The following is a 17,855-nucleotide window of genomic DNA, read 5'->3' as shown; positions in this document are numbered from 1 at the left end:
ATCTTCTCAAATGTGTAAAGTTGACATAAAGCTAGCCAGCACAAGCCAGGAAAGGGAAGAGAAATAAGGGGCATCAGATAGGAGGAAACATAAGGAGGGCTGGGTGTGGCTCAATGATACCTCATTTGCCTGACTTATACCAACTCCTGAATCTGACGCTACCCTGAAAGGGCTTTTATTTTATCTTCACTAAGAACAGAAGGGAACTTCTGATTGTGGTAGAACACAGGGGCAATGTTTGTTGTGTTTGCTGTCTGGGAAGGATGAGGAAAACCAATTGGTTCTACATTAAGAGAGTTGTAAGTGATGATGACATGAGAAGTCGTCCTGGTTAGGGTATGATAAAACACCATGACTGGAAGCAACTTCAGGGAAAAGGAGGTTATTTAGCTCACAGTTCCATATAACAGTTCATCATCAAAAGCAGTGAGGGCAGGAACCTGGAGGCTGATACAGAGACCATGGAGGGGTGCTGCTTACTGGCTTGCTCTACATGTTTTGCTCAGCCTGCTTTCTTATAGAACCTGGGGCGACTAGTCCAGGTGACCTCACCTACAATGAGTTGGACCCTCCCCTATCAATCATTACTTAGGAAAATGCCCTGCAGTGGGATCTTATGGAGTTTTTCTCAATCAAGATTCCTTCCTTTTAGATGACTCTAGCTTTTGGCAAGTTGACAAAAAAACTAGCCATCATCAAAGTGGTGTCAGAAAAATGTGGAGTCGGGAGGGGGCTTGGAAAGACTTATGTATAGGTGCTTGACTTAGGAATGAGGAACTGTTGTCAAGGAGGAGTGGACTTTTAGAACACTAACAGCTGTCACTCAGCTGGGAAAGATGACCCTAGAGCCCCAGCACCTGTTTCTCTGATCACTTTGTGTGTGTGTGTGTGTGTGTGTGTGTGTGTGTGTGTGTGTTTGCTCCAACACAGGTCTCCTTAAGAGAGAGCTGTTTGGATTACAAGTTCTAGAAGCAGTCTCCAGATCCATAGATTTAAACATTTTTAAACAGCTGGAGTGTCATTCTTCCCAGCTATCTCCAAAGAACCCTGGGGGAATGGGGACAAACCAAACTTATATGGACTTGGGTGACAGTACTAAAATGAAATGTTGCTGGTTCTCACCCAGACTCGCTTCCCTGGACCAACACAGTCATCCCTCTGAGGCTGAGAGTGCTCACGGAGAGTCCACAGCTCCCTCCTCTCTGAGAACTGGCCTTTTCCAAACGGGAAGCTTCTCCCTTCCGCCTTTCTTTAGTCCAGCTTTAAAATTTGATTTTGCTCATCATAATTTTTTGGATTCATTTGATTTATTCAAAATATTGCTTTAAAATAACATCATCTTCATTTCTGGGTTTGGAGAACTCACTCAAATTGTATGTTGTTCTCCTCACCTTAGGCCCAGGCCTGGTAAGGAACTGTGCTCCTGGCTCCCATTGCACCTCTAAGGGCAGACCACAGACAGTGATTAATAAGTGTAGGGGTACAAAAAGGCACCCCCTCTGCCTCAAGGTAGGGATGACTCTGGTGGAATTGCTGCGCCATAGTTCCCCACCCCTAAGTGAGCCTCTAACACTGGTCTCCAGCTGGGATCACATTTTTTGATGAGTTTTATCCCTGCATTGTGGCTGCCTCCCTTACTCCCTCTTCCTTAGATCACTCTGCAGAAATCACAGGGATAGCATCCCCATAGACTCTGCTTCTAGGAGAGCCTACCTAAGAAAGCTGGTGCCAGGAGGGTTTCTACAAAAGAGATGCTAAGGGGAGGACTTTGTCATTGGCTTTTGAGCTAGACAGCAGAACAACCAGATGCTGTTACCTGGATGCTACGTACCTTGAACGTACCTGTTCTCCCAAAACACATATGTTGAAACCTACCATCCATAGTAACTCTGTCCGAGGTGGGGATTTGGGAGACATGATCACACCGTGGGTGTTCTCCCATCAGGTACAGGGTCAGTGCTCTAGAAAGGAAGTTGAAGGAATAGCTGTACTTCCTTTGTCTTTCTGCCTTCTCCCAGGTGGGGACATGGCCAGAAAGCACTGTATTAGGAAAAAGAGAGCACGCTTTCACCAGACCTGCAGTGTTCCTGTATCCTGAACTGTAAGCAATGAGTCTCTGTTGTTACCTGTTCTAAGGTGTTTCATTGTAGCAACAGGAAAAGATACACCATGGTAGTGGCTTTCTGAGACATTTACCTGAACTATGATGGGATGCAGTGTAACGGGATGCAGTGTAACGGGATGCTGTAATTGGTGCATTACCCTGGGCCTGTGGCTCAGATGACTTCCAGTAAAGTCACCTGAGATGCTGTTAAAACTGCCGAAGCCCAACCGCACCTATGGCCAGTCACATCAACTTTCTTGGAGCAGGACTCAGCTCTGAGCATCGTAGGAGCTCCTGGGTGGTTGCTCTGCATTGATAGGTTTAGGAGCTATGATCTAGTCAAGGTGTATGTGAGGAGTTTGAAGGAAAGTGTCTAAAGGAAGACCATGGAGTTGGATAGCTGTCGGTAATTACCACTGACTCTGTAGACAGAAAAAAAAATCCACAGAAGTCAAATGTGAGAATCTGAACATCTTCACCAGCGTTAAGGACACTGCTTTCCTGCAGTGGGAGAGTAGGCACCCTTGAACACAAACCTGAGAAGCTGATGGGCATTTTGAATTTCCTCAGCCCCTGGGTCTGCAGAAGAGACAAACTTTTTCTTATTGGAAATGGGATCTTCCCACTGTTTGAAGGCTCTGAAGAAGTGTTAGTAAGCTAGTGCTTAGCCAGATAAAATACAGAACTCTCTGTTAAATTAGAATTCTAGATAAGTAATAAACAATGAATAAATTTTAGTGCCCTAGTCTTTTATATACTGCAATTTTATTTGCTGGATCTGGCAATTTCATATGCTCACCCTCTAGATCCTGTCTGGTTACAGGTGCTTTGTTGAGGTCATTGTGAGATGAATCTGACTGGGGAAGTAATATGGTGCTTGCTACAGAAATATGTCAAAGGAGTTGCAGGCTCTGGCTCACAGTCACAGGCTAGAAAAGCAAGCCTGAAAGGGAATCCTGGGGCTGTTGGGTCAGAAGCAGGACAGGGAATGTCCGAATGAGGACTTTGCCCTGGCAAGGGCTCTAAGGGACAATTCCAGTACACTGTTGGCATAACTCTTGGAGGCCTAGACTAGAAGACTGGCCACAGTGAGTGAGATAGAGATGCCAGAGTGGTACAGTGAACGCAGCAAAACAGGATGAGAGGGACTGGAATTAGGAATGTCACAATGGCCCATTCATTATTTTCTGGAGGAAAGATGCTTCCCTAACCAAACTGAGAAGAAATAAGCTGTCGGGGGAGGGGACGCGGAGGGGGCATGGGATAAACACTGTTGAGAGTCCTGGGATTTCTGTTCTCTTTAGGCATGATTGATAGATGGCTCTTTCTCATGTTTATGGGAATAACAAGATCCTGGGATAGTCAGGCAGAAGCAGCAACTGAGCACCAAAAATGGCATAGTCTGTGAGATGGGCAGCAGCCAGGGAGCTTTAGCCCCACAGAGCATCGTGTTTCTATGGGCAAGGAAATAGGTAGCCATCAGTGTCCTGCTGAAAATACATAATAGTGGGGGCTTGGGGCAAGAATGGGAGCAAAGAAACCAAGGTGGCCTGTAGGAAGGCCCCCAAGTTATCTCCATCTTGTTTTCATAGTCCTGGTTTTATTTGTCTTAAAGCCTTTGTGTCCACTCTGAACAGTAATTTAATCTGCCCAGTTTCCAGTTTTATATACATAGAATCAGATCATATGTTCTCCCATTTCCTTATGGACTAAAGATGATGATGTTGTGAACTACATTCATTTCACATCTTCAGACTGTACCCATGCAAACCAGACCTTTGCATATCGATCTGACATACTTACCAATGGCCCACTTCTGTGTTTGCTAGGCCCTGACATAGTCTCACATGAGACAGCTATATTTGGGTCCTTTCAGCAAAATCTTGCTAGTGTATGCAATGGTGTCAGCGTTTGGAAGCTGATTATGGGGTGGATCCCTGGATATGGCAATCTCTAGATGGTCCATCCTTTTGTCACAGCTCCAAACTTTGTCTCTGTAATTCCTTCCATGGGTGTTTTGTTCCCAATTCTAAGAAGGGGCAAAGTGTCCACACTTTGGTCTTCATTCTTCTTGAGTTTCATGCGTTTAGCAAATTGTATTTTATATCTTGGGTATCCTAAGTTTTGGGCTAATATCCACTTATCAGTGAGTACATATTGTGTGAGTTTCTTTGTGATTGGGTTACCTCACTCAGGATGATGCCCTCCAGGTCCATCCATTTGCCTAGGAATTTCATAAATTCATTCTTTTTAATAGCTGAGTAGTACTCCATTGTGTAAATGTACCACATTTTCTGTATCCATTCCTCTGTTGAGGGGCATCTGGATTCTTTCCAGCTTCTGGCTATTATAAATAAAGCTGCTATGAACATAGTGGAACATGTGTCCTTCTTACCGGTTGGGACATCTTCTGGATATATGCCCAGGAGAGGTATTGCTGGATCCTCCAGTAGTACTATGCCCAATTTTCTAAGGAACTGCCAGACTGATTTCCAGAGTGGTTGTACAAGCTTGCAATCCCACCAACAGTGGAGGAGTGTTCCTCTTTCTCCACATCCTCGCCAGCATCTGTTGTCACCTGAATTTTTCATCTTAGCCATTCTGACTGGTGTGAGGTGGAATCTCAGGGTTGTTTTGATTTGCATTTCCCTGATGATTAAGGATGTTGAACATTTTTTTAGGTGCTTCTCTGCCATTTGGTATTCCTCAGGTGAGAATTCTTTGCTCAGTTCTGAGCCCCATTTTTTAATGGGGTTATTTGATTTTCTGGAGTCTACCTTCTTGAGTTCTTTATATATATTGGATATTAGTCCCCTATCTGATTTAGGATAGGTAAAGATCCTTTCCCAATCTGTTGGTGGTCTTTTTGTCTTATTGACGGTGTCTTTTGCCTTGCAGAAACTTTGCAGTTTCATGAGGTCCCATTTGTCAATTCTCGATCTTACAGCACAAGCCATTGCTGTTCTATTCAGGAATTTTTCCCCTGTGCCCATATCTTCAAGGCTTTCCCCACTTTCTCCTCTATAAGTTTCAGTGTCTCTGGTTTTATGTGAAGTTCCTTGATCCACTTAGATTTGACCTTAGTACAAGGAGATAGGAATGGATCGATTCGCATTCTTCTACATGATAACAACCAGTTGTGCCAGCACCATTTGTTTAAAATGCTGTCTTTCTTCCATTGGATGGTTTTAGCTCCCTTGTCGAAGATCAAGTGACCATAGGTGTGTGGGTTCATTTCTGGGTCTTCAATTCTATTCCATTGGTCTACTTGTCTGTCAGTATACCAGTACCATGCAGTTTTTATCACAATTGCTCTGTAGTAAAGCTTTAGGTCAGGCATGGTGATTCCACCAGAGCTTCTTTTATCCTTGAGAAGAGTTTTTGCTATCCTAGGTTTTTTGTTATTCCAGATGAATTTGCAGATTGCTCTTTCTAATTCGTTGAAGAATTGAGTTGGAATTTTGATGGGGATTGCATTGAATCTGTAGATTGCTTTTGGCAAGATAGCCATTTTTACAATGTTGATCCTGCCAATCCATGAGCATGGGAGATCGTTCCATCTTCTGAGATCTTTTCTTAGAGGGTTTTGGAGGAAGTCCCTCCAACAGCACTGTTCCCTTAAACTCTTCCTTTAAAGGCATGTGCAGCTGCACAAGATGGAAACTTTAATGGGTGGGATCTTGCCCTTAAGCCCCCTTTTCTATTGCCCCAGTGCAAAATGAGACCTTTCTGTTCCCAGGGCCCAGGTCTTGAGCAATTGCAACTACTTCCTCAGTTCCTGTACTAAATGGAACTTTAAACTCACCCCCCTCAGCCCACAAACTGTAGTTTTCCTCTTTCTGCTCCATCCACTGCTCCTCTCACTAAGAGTGGAAAGCAGAAACCATGATACAAATCTCGCCAATGGGTCCCTTGCTCCTCTCTGAAACCCCACAAGCTGGATCTCTCTTTTAGGCATTGTCTCTCTGAATTGGTCTGTTCTAGCTGAAGTTCCAAGCTATTCCACCCTTTCCAAAGGCCTAAAACTCATAGGTCTATCACAGCAACAAACAACAGGTGCACTACTTAGTAGCAATTCCATTGCCTTCTGCTTTCTCTTGCTTACATAGTTATCTCTTTGTAAAAAACATTTGGGAGAGTTGGTTTTGGGGACAGGGTTTCTCTGTGTAGCTCTGGGCTATCCTGGAATTCACTCTGTAGAAAAGGCTGGCCTTAAACTCAGTGATCCACCTGCCTCTGCCTCCTGAGTGCTGGGATTGAAGACCTGTGCCACCACCGCTTTTTTTTTTTTAACAATTTAGATTGATAAATCTATTTTCAGAATTCTTTACTGCTCTACTTAAGTTTATCATTTCCCCTCCCCTAAAAACTGCCTTAACTGCATCTAAAAGGTATACTGCACAGCATTTCCCTTATCACTCACTTCAAAATATTTTCTAAAGCTCCTTGTGATTTCTTGTATTAACCATGGGATTTTTATAATTTTTATATTTTGTGTCATGTAAACATTTAGAGATTTCAGACTGTTGTGTTTAGTTTTCCAAGGATTAGCTTAACTACGCTGTGACCACACACACAATTTGCACGCATTCCAGTCTTTGGTTTTGTTCTGACTTCTTTGTGGTTCAATATATGATCAAAAGTTTTCATGTATTCTTTATAGACTTGGAAGGGAAATGTACCCTACAGTCACTGGAAAGTGTGTTCTCCATGTGTCCATATGGTACTACATGAGCCATATAGTAATTATATCTGTCAAGTGTCTGTATTATTACTGGGGTTTGATATTGTTATCCTATACATATCTAAGAGAAGTTTCTTTATTACAGAGGGGTTTTTGTTTGTTTGTTGGTTGGTTGGTTTTGTTTTGCTTTTCGAGACAGGGTTTCTCTGTATAGCCCTGGCTGTCCTGGAACTCACTCTAGACCAGGCTGGCCTCGAACTCAGAAATCCACCTGCCTCTGCCTCCCAAGTGCTGGAATTAAAGGCATATGTCACCACTGCCCAGCTACAGAGTATTTTTAATTAAAATATATTTACATCATTTTCTCCCTTCCTTTTCCCTCTTACAACCCTTCTTTTGTACCTCACCCTGTCACTGTCAGTCTCTATCTCTATCTCTACATACACATGCATATATATATACATACACACACATATAGATGTATATATATGTATGTGTGTATATGTATGTATATGTGTGTATATATATACACATACACATACACATACACATACACATACACATACACATACACATACACATACACATACACATATACATATATATGACTAGTTCTGCTCCTTGCCTATAGCTTTCTGCAGCATATTTCCCATGGCTCTGGCATCTCTGATATCCTGGAGTCTCTATTTGAACTTCATCTTCTCAATTTTACACTCACATATATGTATATATGGGATTTCAGCACTGACTACTTGGTATTAGTAGCCAATCTGAGGACCCTTCCCTGGGGAAGACCATTTCTCCACTCTCAATATTCCCTAGCTTTGTGTAGTTCTTTTTCTACGGATGGGGCCCTATGAGATTTCTCCCTTCCATGTTAATATATTTGCTGGTGTTGAGCTTCTTCCGGTCTTCTTTAGGCAGACACATTGTTAAGGCACCATGGGGAATACCTCCCTGCCATTTCTAGGAGATACAATCTCACAGCCGACTTCCTGTTCTTGTGGTTGTTACAATCTCCCCACCCCTCTTCCTCTCTGATTCCTGAGCCTTAGATACAGGAACCTTGTGGCAGATAAATCAGTGGGGCTGCTCACCACAAGGTCATCTGTTCTCTTACGTTTTGATCCACTGTGGTTTTCTCTTAATGGTCTCTGTCTGTTACAAAGGGACATTTCTTTAGTGAGGGGTGAGACATATTCTTATCTCTGGGTATAAGAATACTTATTTAGGGGGTTGGAGAGATGACTCAGAGGTTAAGAGCACTTGAGTGCTCTTTCCAGAGGTCCTGAATTCAATTCCCAGCAAGCACATGGTGGCCCCAAATCATCTATAATGAGACCCAATTCCCTCTTCTGATGTACATGAAGACAGAGTACTCATACACATAAAATCTATGAATAAATAAATCTAAAAGGGGGGCAGTCTCTAACCCTCTGAAACTGTAACTTCAAAGAAAATACATATTTAGAATGTAGTTGGGAATTGTGCTGTTGTAGTAAAGTAGTGTTTGTATGTTTTCCTCCAAGATTCATGGTTTCACTAGCCCTGAATACTTGGCTAAGTTTTCTGATACCAGATATGATCTCCTTATTAAGCAAGCAGTAAGTCCAATTAGAGTGCTGTTGTAGACAACCAAGCTATGTGAGGCACTATTGCACCCTTAGGGATGCCATGATGTGCTGGTCACCTCGGTTCATAAGCATCATAACTGGGCATAAGTATGGGTTTGCTTCCTCCCTTGGCAGCGTGTGTGTCACATCATGGTGCCATGAAAGCTGGTCTGAGAGAGAGAGAGAGAGAGAGAGAGAGAGAGAGAGAGAGATCTTTCTGGCTCTGGATTTGATATTTTCCAGTCCATCCATTTACCATAATTCCATGATTTCATTTTTCATGACAGCTAAATAGTATTACATAGTGCACATATACTGCATTTTTTATTTTCCATTTGTCAGTTGAAGGACATTTAGGTTGTACTATTGTGAATGCAGTGGCAGTGAACCCGCCTGGGCGAGGATCTGTGGGGTAGAATGTCCAGTACCTTGGGCATATGCCAAGGTGTGGTATGATAGATTGATTTTTAGCTTTTTCACGGTTCTCCATACTGATCTCCACAGTAGCTAACCAGTTTGCAATCTCCCCGAGTTAATGAGAATTCCCTTCTCCCCAGAGTCTTCTCTGGTGTTTGCTGTTGGTTGTTCTGTTTATCTTTGCCATTCCGAGTAGGGCAAGGTGAGATTTCAAGGTTGTTTTTATTTTCATTTTCCTAAATGCTAGTACCAATGAACATTTTTTTGAAATATTTTTAAACCATTTTTATTTCTCTGTGAGAAGTTTTTTAATCTACCATAAATTGTGGTCCTAAATTATGGATTTCTTCATCATTACAATTACATCAATTTCTGACTTTGGATATATTGAGAAAATGCAATTGGGTACATTTAAATTTTAACTTATACTTTCCTGGTGAATTGAGCTTTTTGCTATTATGGAGTAATCCTCAGTACAGCCAGTAATTCTCGTGCCTTAAATCCTACTTTGTGGTGTTAATTAACGCTATATTTTTAATTGGGTAGCATTTGTATACCATAGACAAAAATAGCAGCACCGAGTAGGGGAAGAGGATGCAAAATCCTGGCCTTGATCAGGAAGCTGTTTGCAGCTGATACCTACCTTCTGAGAAAAGGAAAAGTACTTTTCTTCAATGGAGTATCTCTGGGCATATCCATCACACTCCAGGGTAGGTCCCCTGCCCACGGATACTTGACCAACACAAAACAGACTCCATGTTTCATGAACTTTACTTATTTGTTTGTTTGTTTGTTTAGTCTTATTGAGTTTTTGTTTTTTGTTTTGATTTTTATATTTTGTTTTTATTTTTGTTTTTGTTTGGGTTTTAGGTTTTGTTTTTTTGTTTGTTTGTTTTGTTTTGTTTTTCCCTCAGGGAGAGATAGTAAAAGAACATGAAGTTGGTTGGCTACTAAGGTGGAGAGCATCTGGAAGAGGGGAAATACATTCAAAATATGTTATGTGAAATTGCTTTTAATTAAAAAGCACTTGGATGCTGTGTCCTTTTTATTTTTTAGACTTTTACTTTAACTTACCAGTATTTTTATGTTTTACATATGTCTAACACTTAATCTTGCTATTTATAAATCTAAACATCAATTTTACTCTACTCATTGTAATTACTAGTGTATTTCTGATTAAATCTATCATTTTAATTAGAACTTATTTATCCCACCTGTTATATACATATTTTTCTCTTCCTTCTTGCCTTCTTTTCAATTGTATTCCAGTCTTCCAGATTTTTTTGTTCTTTATTATGTGTAAAATAAAACATCCTGTCTCTATTAAAGGCTGCTGTACACATTAAAACATGCAAAGTTAAACTTTAAATATCTTCAGTTAAAGACCATGTCTTTTTATAAAGCACACAGTCCAAAGAACAGTTTAATACTATTTACACCACTAGCCCACATATCCCTTTGCCATATATTTCAGTTTTTAACACACACACTATTATTTTAGATCACTTTCACCTTTGGACTTGGCCACCCTGTTTCTTTCTACACTCTAAGCTTGCCTCTGACATCACTACTGTCTGAAACATATGCAGGAGAATTCAGTTTGGTGAAGACCAGCTATAGGAAGATGCCCTTTATTTTAATGCATTTAACCTTGTCTGTAGAGAATAAAAGTTCGTGTTGGCAATTATCTCCCCTGTATTAAAAATATCCCCCTGTCCTCTAGCTTCCCATGATATCTGGGACTCAGCTGACAGATTATTGCTGTTTTAAAAGCATAGTTTTTTAATTTTTAAATTTTTAAATTTTTTAAATACAGAAATGGGTGCTCACAATCATCTATAGGATGGAACACAGGGCCCCCAATGGAGGAGCTAGAGAAAGTACCCAAGGAGCTGAAGGGGTCTGCAACCCTATAGTTGGAACAACAATATGAACTAACCAGTATCCACAGAGCTCGTGTCTCTAGCTGCATATGTAGCAGAAGATGGCCTACTTGGACATCATTGGGAAGAGAGGCCCCTTGGTCTAGCAAACTTTATATGCCCCACCCAGTACAGGGCCAAGAAGTGGGAGTGGGTGGGTAGGGGAGCAGGGCCGGAGGATGGTATAGGTTCTTTCGGGATAGCATTTGAAATGTAAATAAAGAAATTATCTAATAAAAACGGCAGTATTGTATGCAGTCCCCCAACTAAAACTGTCATAAATTTAAAAGTTTAGATTAGATCTCCACTGAGCCCACTGGACCTCTAAAGTATACTTCCTTGATTCCTCACTCTTAACTTCTATAGCCATATTGATTCTTTTAGCGATTGGTAAGTAGTAAATATTTCCAACTGTGTTGAATATCATGAATCACCTCACATGTTATTAATAAAGCATGATATTGTTTGTGATTTTAAAAAAAGCAAAGTTTTTCTCTCTGGATCTTTTCAAATCTTTTCTTTGTCTTTAGAGTCCTAAACTTTTCAGCGTTATTAGATCTCTATGTAGATTTCTCTTTGTTTATAATATACACAGGTCATTCACTCTGAGTCAATATGGTGTCTCTTTTCCATTGTCAGTAAGGACTTTTCAGTATGTCTTAGATATTATTTCTCTTTCTACTAAAACAGTTTAAAGTGATTTGGAACTTCCCATGTTATCCTCCTTTATAAATTTTAAAGATTTATCTGCTGTGTGTGTATGCATGCGTGCATATGCATGGGTGCATACATACTTCCTGTTCCTGTTGATGTTTCTTAGCCCATTTGATGTACTATAACACAATGCCATTGTGGTAGTTTGAATAGGTTTGGTCCCTACAGACTCATGCGTTTGAATGCCCATGGGGAGTGGCACTATTAGGAGTTGTGGACTTGTTGAAGTAGGTTTGGCCTTGCTGGAAAAGTATGTTACTGTGGAGGTAGACTTTGAGGTTTCCTATACGTAAGCTATGCCCAGTGTGGCACACAGTCTTCTTCTGCTGCCTTCAGATAAATATATAGAACTCTCAGCTCCTTCTCCAGTACTATGTCAGCCTGGATGCTGCCATGCTTCCCACCATGATGATAATAGACTAAACCTCTGGAACTGTAAGTCAGCACCAATTAAATGTTAGCCTTTATAAAATTTGCCTTGATCATGGTGTCTCTTCACAGTAATAGAAATCCTAACTAAGACAACTATAAACTAGATGGCTTACAAACAACAGAAACATATTCTTCACATATCTGGAAACTAGGACACCTAAGAGCAAGGTCTTCATTCAACATCTGATGTCAGCCTTCTCCTGGTTCATAGATGACCAACTTCTCAGTCACTACAGAGGGGAGAACAAAGGATTTCTCTAAACTTACATTTGTAAGGGCATGGAATCTTCCTCATGTGGTTTCTTTTTTCATAACACAGTCACCTTCCAAAGTCCCCTTTAAATATTGCTGCTCTAGAGATAGATTCTCAACTTATGAATGTGAGCAACACAAAAGTCAAGGTGTATGCAATGGCGTCAGCGTTTGGAGGCTGATTATGGGATGGATCCCCGAGTATGGCAGTCTCTAGATGGTCCATCCTTTCGTCTCTGCTCCAAACTTTGTCTCTGTAACTCCTTCCATGGGTGTTTTGTTCCCAATTCTAAGAAGGGGCAAAGTTATGCCTAGCAAACACAGAAGTGGATGCTTACAGTCAGCTATTGGATGGATCACAGGGCCCCCAGTGGAGGAGCTAGCGAAAGTACCCAAGAAGCTGGGGGGATCTGCAACCCTATAGGTGGAACAACAATATGAACTAACCAGTAACCCCGGAGCTCGTGTCTCTAGCTGCATATGTATCAGAAGATAGCCTAGTCAGCCATCAGTGGAAAGAGAGGCCCATTGGTCGTGCAAACTTTATATGCCTCAATACAGGGGAATGCCAGGGCCAAGAAGTAGGAGTGGGTAGGGGAGGGTGTGGGGGAATTTTGGGATAGCATTAGAAATGTAAATGAAATAAATACCTAATTTTTAAAAAGTCAAGGTGTACAGACACAGCTGCTTTATTTGGACAGTGACAGATGCCCAAAATCCAGGTGAAAATGTTCAAAATCCAGGTGAAAATGTCTTTGAATCATGCTTCCTCTTTGCTTATGGCTGTCTTGGACTTTGTGGGCTCAGAATTCTTGAAATACTTAGTTTAGAATGAAAATCCCTTCTTCTGGAGTGGAGAGGATCCACATCCAGACCAAGATTATGGATAGCAATACATGGCTGATGCAAGGGATAGGAACCCCAGCTGTAGCTCCAGGGGCTGAGTTGTTTCTGGGTCTTCTTTTCCCCATGGAGATACTACTCAAATTTCACCAGCATATTTTCTCCTGTGTTATTATATTCTTTTTTTTTCCCCAAGCCTTACTTCATTTTTACTGTGCACTGATTATATTACACCTGAAGGCTTCAGGAAAATGAAAGGTCACTCTTCTGAATAAAGTGACTAACCTCCTGGGTGTTGGTGGTCCAAAAACAAACAGATCCTAGGGAACACAAGATTGATACATATAATTTAGGTATGCCCAAAATAGATTAGCAATTGCAGCAAGTCCTGGTCTACTAATGAATAATTGTCTCATTCTGTTAATAAGAAAGCATAGAAAATCTTGGAAACTTGAACATAGAAAATTTCCTCTCCCCCATACACTTCTTTCTTAAAGACTCAGCTGAGAACACCTAGAGAGCAATGTAGTTTGAAGCCATTAGAAGCATGGGATTGGAAAGCAGGCGGCCCCATAGCTTCCACTTCGTGATTGAGCTCTGGTTCACATCTGGAAACTCAGAAAGGTGTGGTTCACATCTGGAAACTCAGAAAGGTGTGCCCTCTCAGGAACTAAGAGAATCCACATAAATCACTCAGCACTCTCATACAGGCCTCTGCATGGCAGCTGTCAGTACATGTGAGAGGCACAAAAACAACTGTGGGGAATCCTACTGGGGAGTTGCAGTGAAGGACTGAGGCAGGCTGATCCTTTTCTTTGTTTCCTTTGCCGGCTGGAAGGCCTTTGCAGGCTGCAATAATAAAGAGTCTTATGGACAGCCTGTGTCTTGGGGGGTTTATTGTGTTCTAAGACAGGAAGATAACAGGACTTAGGAGTCATCAATAAAACTAGAATAAAGGTTTTGTAGAAAAGCTTGGAGTAGAAGAGGGAACTATCCATTCCCCTTTGTCTCTACCTTCCCATTCACATCACTCAGGAACTACCCAAAATCCTGGGTAAATCCCAGCTAAGGCGTTTCTTTGAAACTTGATTCCAGATGTTCTGGCTTCCACAGCTGGTGGTTCTGTCCCTGGGTTTTATGGTAAAAATAGGGCATGGTGCGGAAAAAGTATCCAGAGTAGCTCTCAGATGGGTGCTGCGCAAGTGGAGTCCCAAGTGAAGAATAGAATGTCTCTCACTGTGACAGCTGCTTGTGCTTTCCCCTGTGTAAAGCCTTCCTGGAAGTGGATTTGATTCTGACAATCTGATCATTTGAATCCAGTCTCCATGAGGGCAGGGATCTCTGTTTGGTTTCCTTTTGTTTGTTTGTTTTTGACATTTTGAGACAGAGTTTTACTCTGTAGCCCAGACTAGCCTTCAACTCTTTGAGATTCCTACTTCAGCCTTCCAAGTGCTGGATTGCAGCCTGAGCACACTCATCTGGGATCTCTGTTGCTTGAAGGATGGTCAGCAGACAGTGAATAAACAAGTTAAGTCAGCCCAGGGGATCAACTGCAAGGGTTCGGGGTCTGGGGTCTTTTTGTAAAGACAAGGAGAATGATGTTGATAGAACCTAGTGGGGAAACCCCCACCCATCTCTTGATTCGGTGTGCACCCAAAAAAAATCACGAAGGACCATCTCTTGATGTAATTACATGAGGACGTTTAATTACGGAGCTCCGACCGACATGCATCCCACACAGGAGATAACGGATGTTGGCCACGAGGCTTGAAAGCTAGGGGTTTTTATGGGGTAAGGGGCTTAGGGGTGTGGAATTCCGCATAGCGACACACTATTGGCTTATTCAAACATTAACAGAAAGGGCATCAGGACTTTGTTCCTGTGGGCTGGGGGCTGTTCTGCTTTGTTCTCAGTCTCAGGCCGGGGCAATGGGCTCCTAAACAACTCACAAGTTACAATATTTCATCTTCCTTCAATGTCACTTGTAGCAGTTACCTGTCAGAGGTGGCGATTAGCAGTGCTACTACCTTTAAGGACATCTCACATTTTTTCCAAAAAATAAATTTATTTTTAAAAACAAAAACCAGGTAAGCCTTCTGCGGTCCAATTTTCCAGGAAGCCAAAATTCCAGCCTATCAGAAAGGTTGGACAGCAGTAATTTCACACAGACGTCACCTCTCCCCGCAGGAGACAGAAAACCTTCTGCTTGGGTGCACACACTTAATTCTCTAAATCTGGTTGGTACTTCTGTCATCATTGTATTCTGTCCTAGGCGTCTAGCATGCAAGAGAATCCATCTCTAAAATTCAAAGTTTCTGAACTGAGATGTGCGGTTGTTGCTCTTGAGTTGGGGTTTATAACCAATACAATCATTAATCATTTGTTCCTGGCTTTTGGGGTCACTGCTGAGCCCAGCAGCTCCTTCTCCATCGCTGGTTCCTACACCTTCCACATCTTCCTTCTGCTTCTTACAGGCCTCCAGATCCTTCCGAATGTTCCCAAACTCCTAAATGTCGCCGAGCTTGAGCTCCAGGTAGGCTGGTTTCCGTTGCAGCAGATTGAAGTCACCCAGGACTTCCGGGGAGCCAGAGCCCGTGAGCTGTGGGCTGGTGAAATGTCAGGAGAGGAAAAGCTGTGGGTGCCAAGCCTTAGCTACAAGCAGGTGAATCAATTCACAGGTATCCACAGGATCTAAGGGTCCTCAATGGGTAAATCGTTCATTAATCAGATGCTTCCTGTGCTGAGATTAAAGTCACTATTGAAATCTCTTTTCAGGCCTCTGCTGTTCCCCAGAACCTCAACTCCCACCAAGACTCCATTGCTGCGCAGCCCGAACTACACCTCCCCTGTGTTATTCTTTGTCTTTGCGTTAAAATTTAAGTAAACTGAAGAACTAGCCAGATATTCTCACCCACCAGCCTATCTGTCTTTTAAAAGGTAATGTCTCTGCGACAGAGTTTGACAGAGAACTTAGCATCTAGGAACATATAACTCATTTCTGCCTTTGGCTCCTGAAAGTCTTAACTCACTTCTGACACATACAAGGACAGTCTTGTTAGGGTTCCAGAGGAAAAAGATGAATCAGCCTCTATAAGGCCAACGTTTTTACTTAAAAACAAAAGCAAGTTTATCCTTCACTAAATACAAATGCCTAATTTTTTTGTATCAGTTTCCATAAAATTGGTGGCTTAATATAACAGAAATTTATTCTCTAACATTTCTAAAGGACAGAAGTTCCTTTAAACTTTTTTTAAAGATATATTTGGAGTGTGTGTGTGTGTGTGTGCGCACCTGTGCCACAGCATGTGTGTAGAGGTCAGAAGGTAACTGTGGCAGCAGGGCTGTGCTCCTCATAAGGCTCTAAGAGACAATCCTCCCTTGTTCCATCAAGCTTCTAGTGGCTCCAGACATTCATTGGCTTCTGGCCAATGTGTATATTGCTATTTTACTGAGTTTTTATACCTCCATCTCCCTTCCAACCCTTATTCCATCCTAATCCCTTCCAACCCCAACCAATACTAGGTAGCAGAGAAAGAAGGTTAGAGAGGAAAGGGGGCATAAACCACTATAGACTACTTCCTGCTGACTAGGAATGTGTTTCTAGGGGCAAGTCTAATCTTTGTTGTCAGTATATCAAGCAAACCAGCAAACCAGTAAACCAATAATAGCAAACACAGCAGCAAGATGAACCACCAGCAAGAGGGGGAGCAGCAGCCACTACAAGCCTTCTTGGGACTCTCCCAATTTTATCCTCTCCAGAGTCCTCAAAACTAAAGTATCTGCAGCTGGCAAAAATCATGCCCCTGCTAATGCATGAGGCAAATCATAGTCACCTTCTGTGAAGCAGCCTCTTATCCCACACCTGCGATTAAAACAGAAACATATTCACTTAGCAGAACTGGGTTTTTAAAGAAACCCAAACCCTTACTACATCTGACTGCTTCCCTTCTGTTGCTTGCTAGGGCTCTTGTTGTTGGTCTTATGTTACTCACAGTAATGCAGAACTATTTCTTCTCCTGAGGATTTTACTCCTTAATTATGCTTACAAACAGCATTTTCTGGATTGGGCTGAGTCCACATGTTTTGGGGATTCAACTCTCCCACATATTTTTAGAAGTCACCTCAACCTACTGTTTAAAGCTTGTTTTTGAGGAATGGAAACACACCTGTGAAAACCAGCTGTTTCCATAGAGGCCAAGGCATGCCTTAGGCATAGACATTGTTCATTGGTCTACAGAAGCATACCTATTCTAGGGAATGGTTGAAATTATGAGATAAATTTGATTTTATTATTCATTATATATTTCTATTTTAAAAATACACAAAGACTTGAAATAAATTATTGAAATACATTGAAAATACTGTTAATAACTGTCCTTGTGTATGCCTCTCTGGCACACAAGCAAGTTTTTCTCTACATTGTTGACAAGGAGAATTACTAGAGACTTAATAGGGTTTTTAATGGCCTTGTCAAATTGCCTTCTATGTTAGTCAGCTGTATACACTTCTAACGAAATACCTGAAATAATCAACTTAAGAAGAAGAAATGTTTATTCCAGGATCATGTTTTCAGAGATTCCCTATGACTTTGGGCCTGTGCTGAGGCAGGAAAGCATATGAAAATGCGGTGAGCCACACTGCGCACCCCATGGCCAGGAACTGAAATAGAGAGTCGGAGGAGGGCATGGAGTCCCACTATCACCTTAAGAACATTCCTATTGAGATCACAAGTCTCCAACTATGCCTCACCTCTTAAAGCCTCCAGCTTCCTTGTGTAGGTAGGCCTTTGGGGGTCCAACTAACTCTTCTCTGAGTAGCATATGATAGCAGCTCTCTTCTCAGGTTCCCAGCTGCTAGACATTATCCATCATTTA

The 17,855-nt window shown here is 41.8% G+C and overlaps 1 protein-coding gene across 2 annotated transcripts in view; it reads left to right on the top strand.

Moving 5' to 3' along the window:
• The window catches only part of Cd86 (CD86 antigen), a 97,203-nt gene that overhangs the window by 70,164 nt on the left and 9,184 nt on the right, over window positions 1-17,855 (top strand). Inside the window, exons 8-9 of one of the 2 annotated variants that reach the window (XR_384517.1) lie at window positions 15,456-15,514; window positions 15,757-15,918. The gene's annotated coding sequence lies outside the window, so the exon portion shown is untranslated. Of the gene's footprint in view, window positions 1-15,455; window positions 15,515-15,756; window positions 15,919-17,855 lie in introns of those variants that run through there. The other variant, XR_003951744.1, reaches the window with a different exon arrangement.

This window comes from Mus musculus, chromosome 16 (assembly GCF_000001635.26).
Source record: "Mus musculus strain C57BL/6J chromosome 16, GRCm38.p6 C57BL/6J".
NCBI lineage: Eukaryota > Metazoa > Chordata > Mammalia > Rodentia > Muridae > Mus > Mus musculus.
The sequence above is the reverse complement of the archived record's forward strand: the minus strand, read 5'-3'. Positions and strand labels throughout refer to the sequence as shown.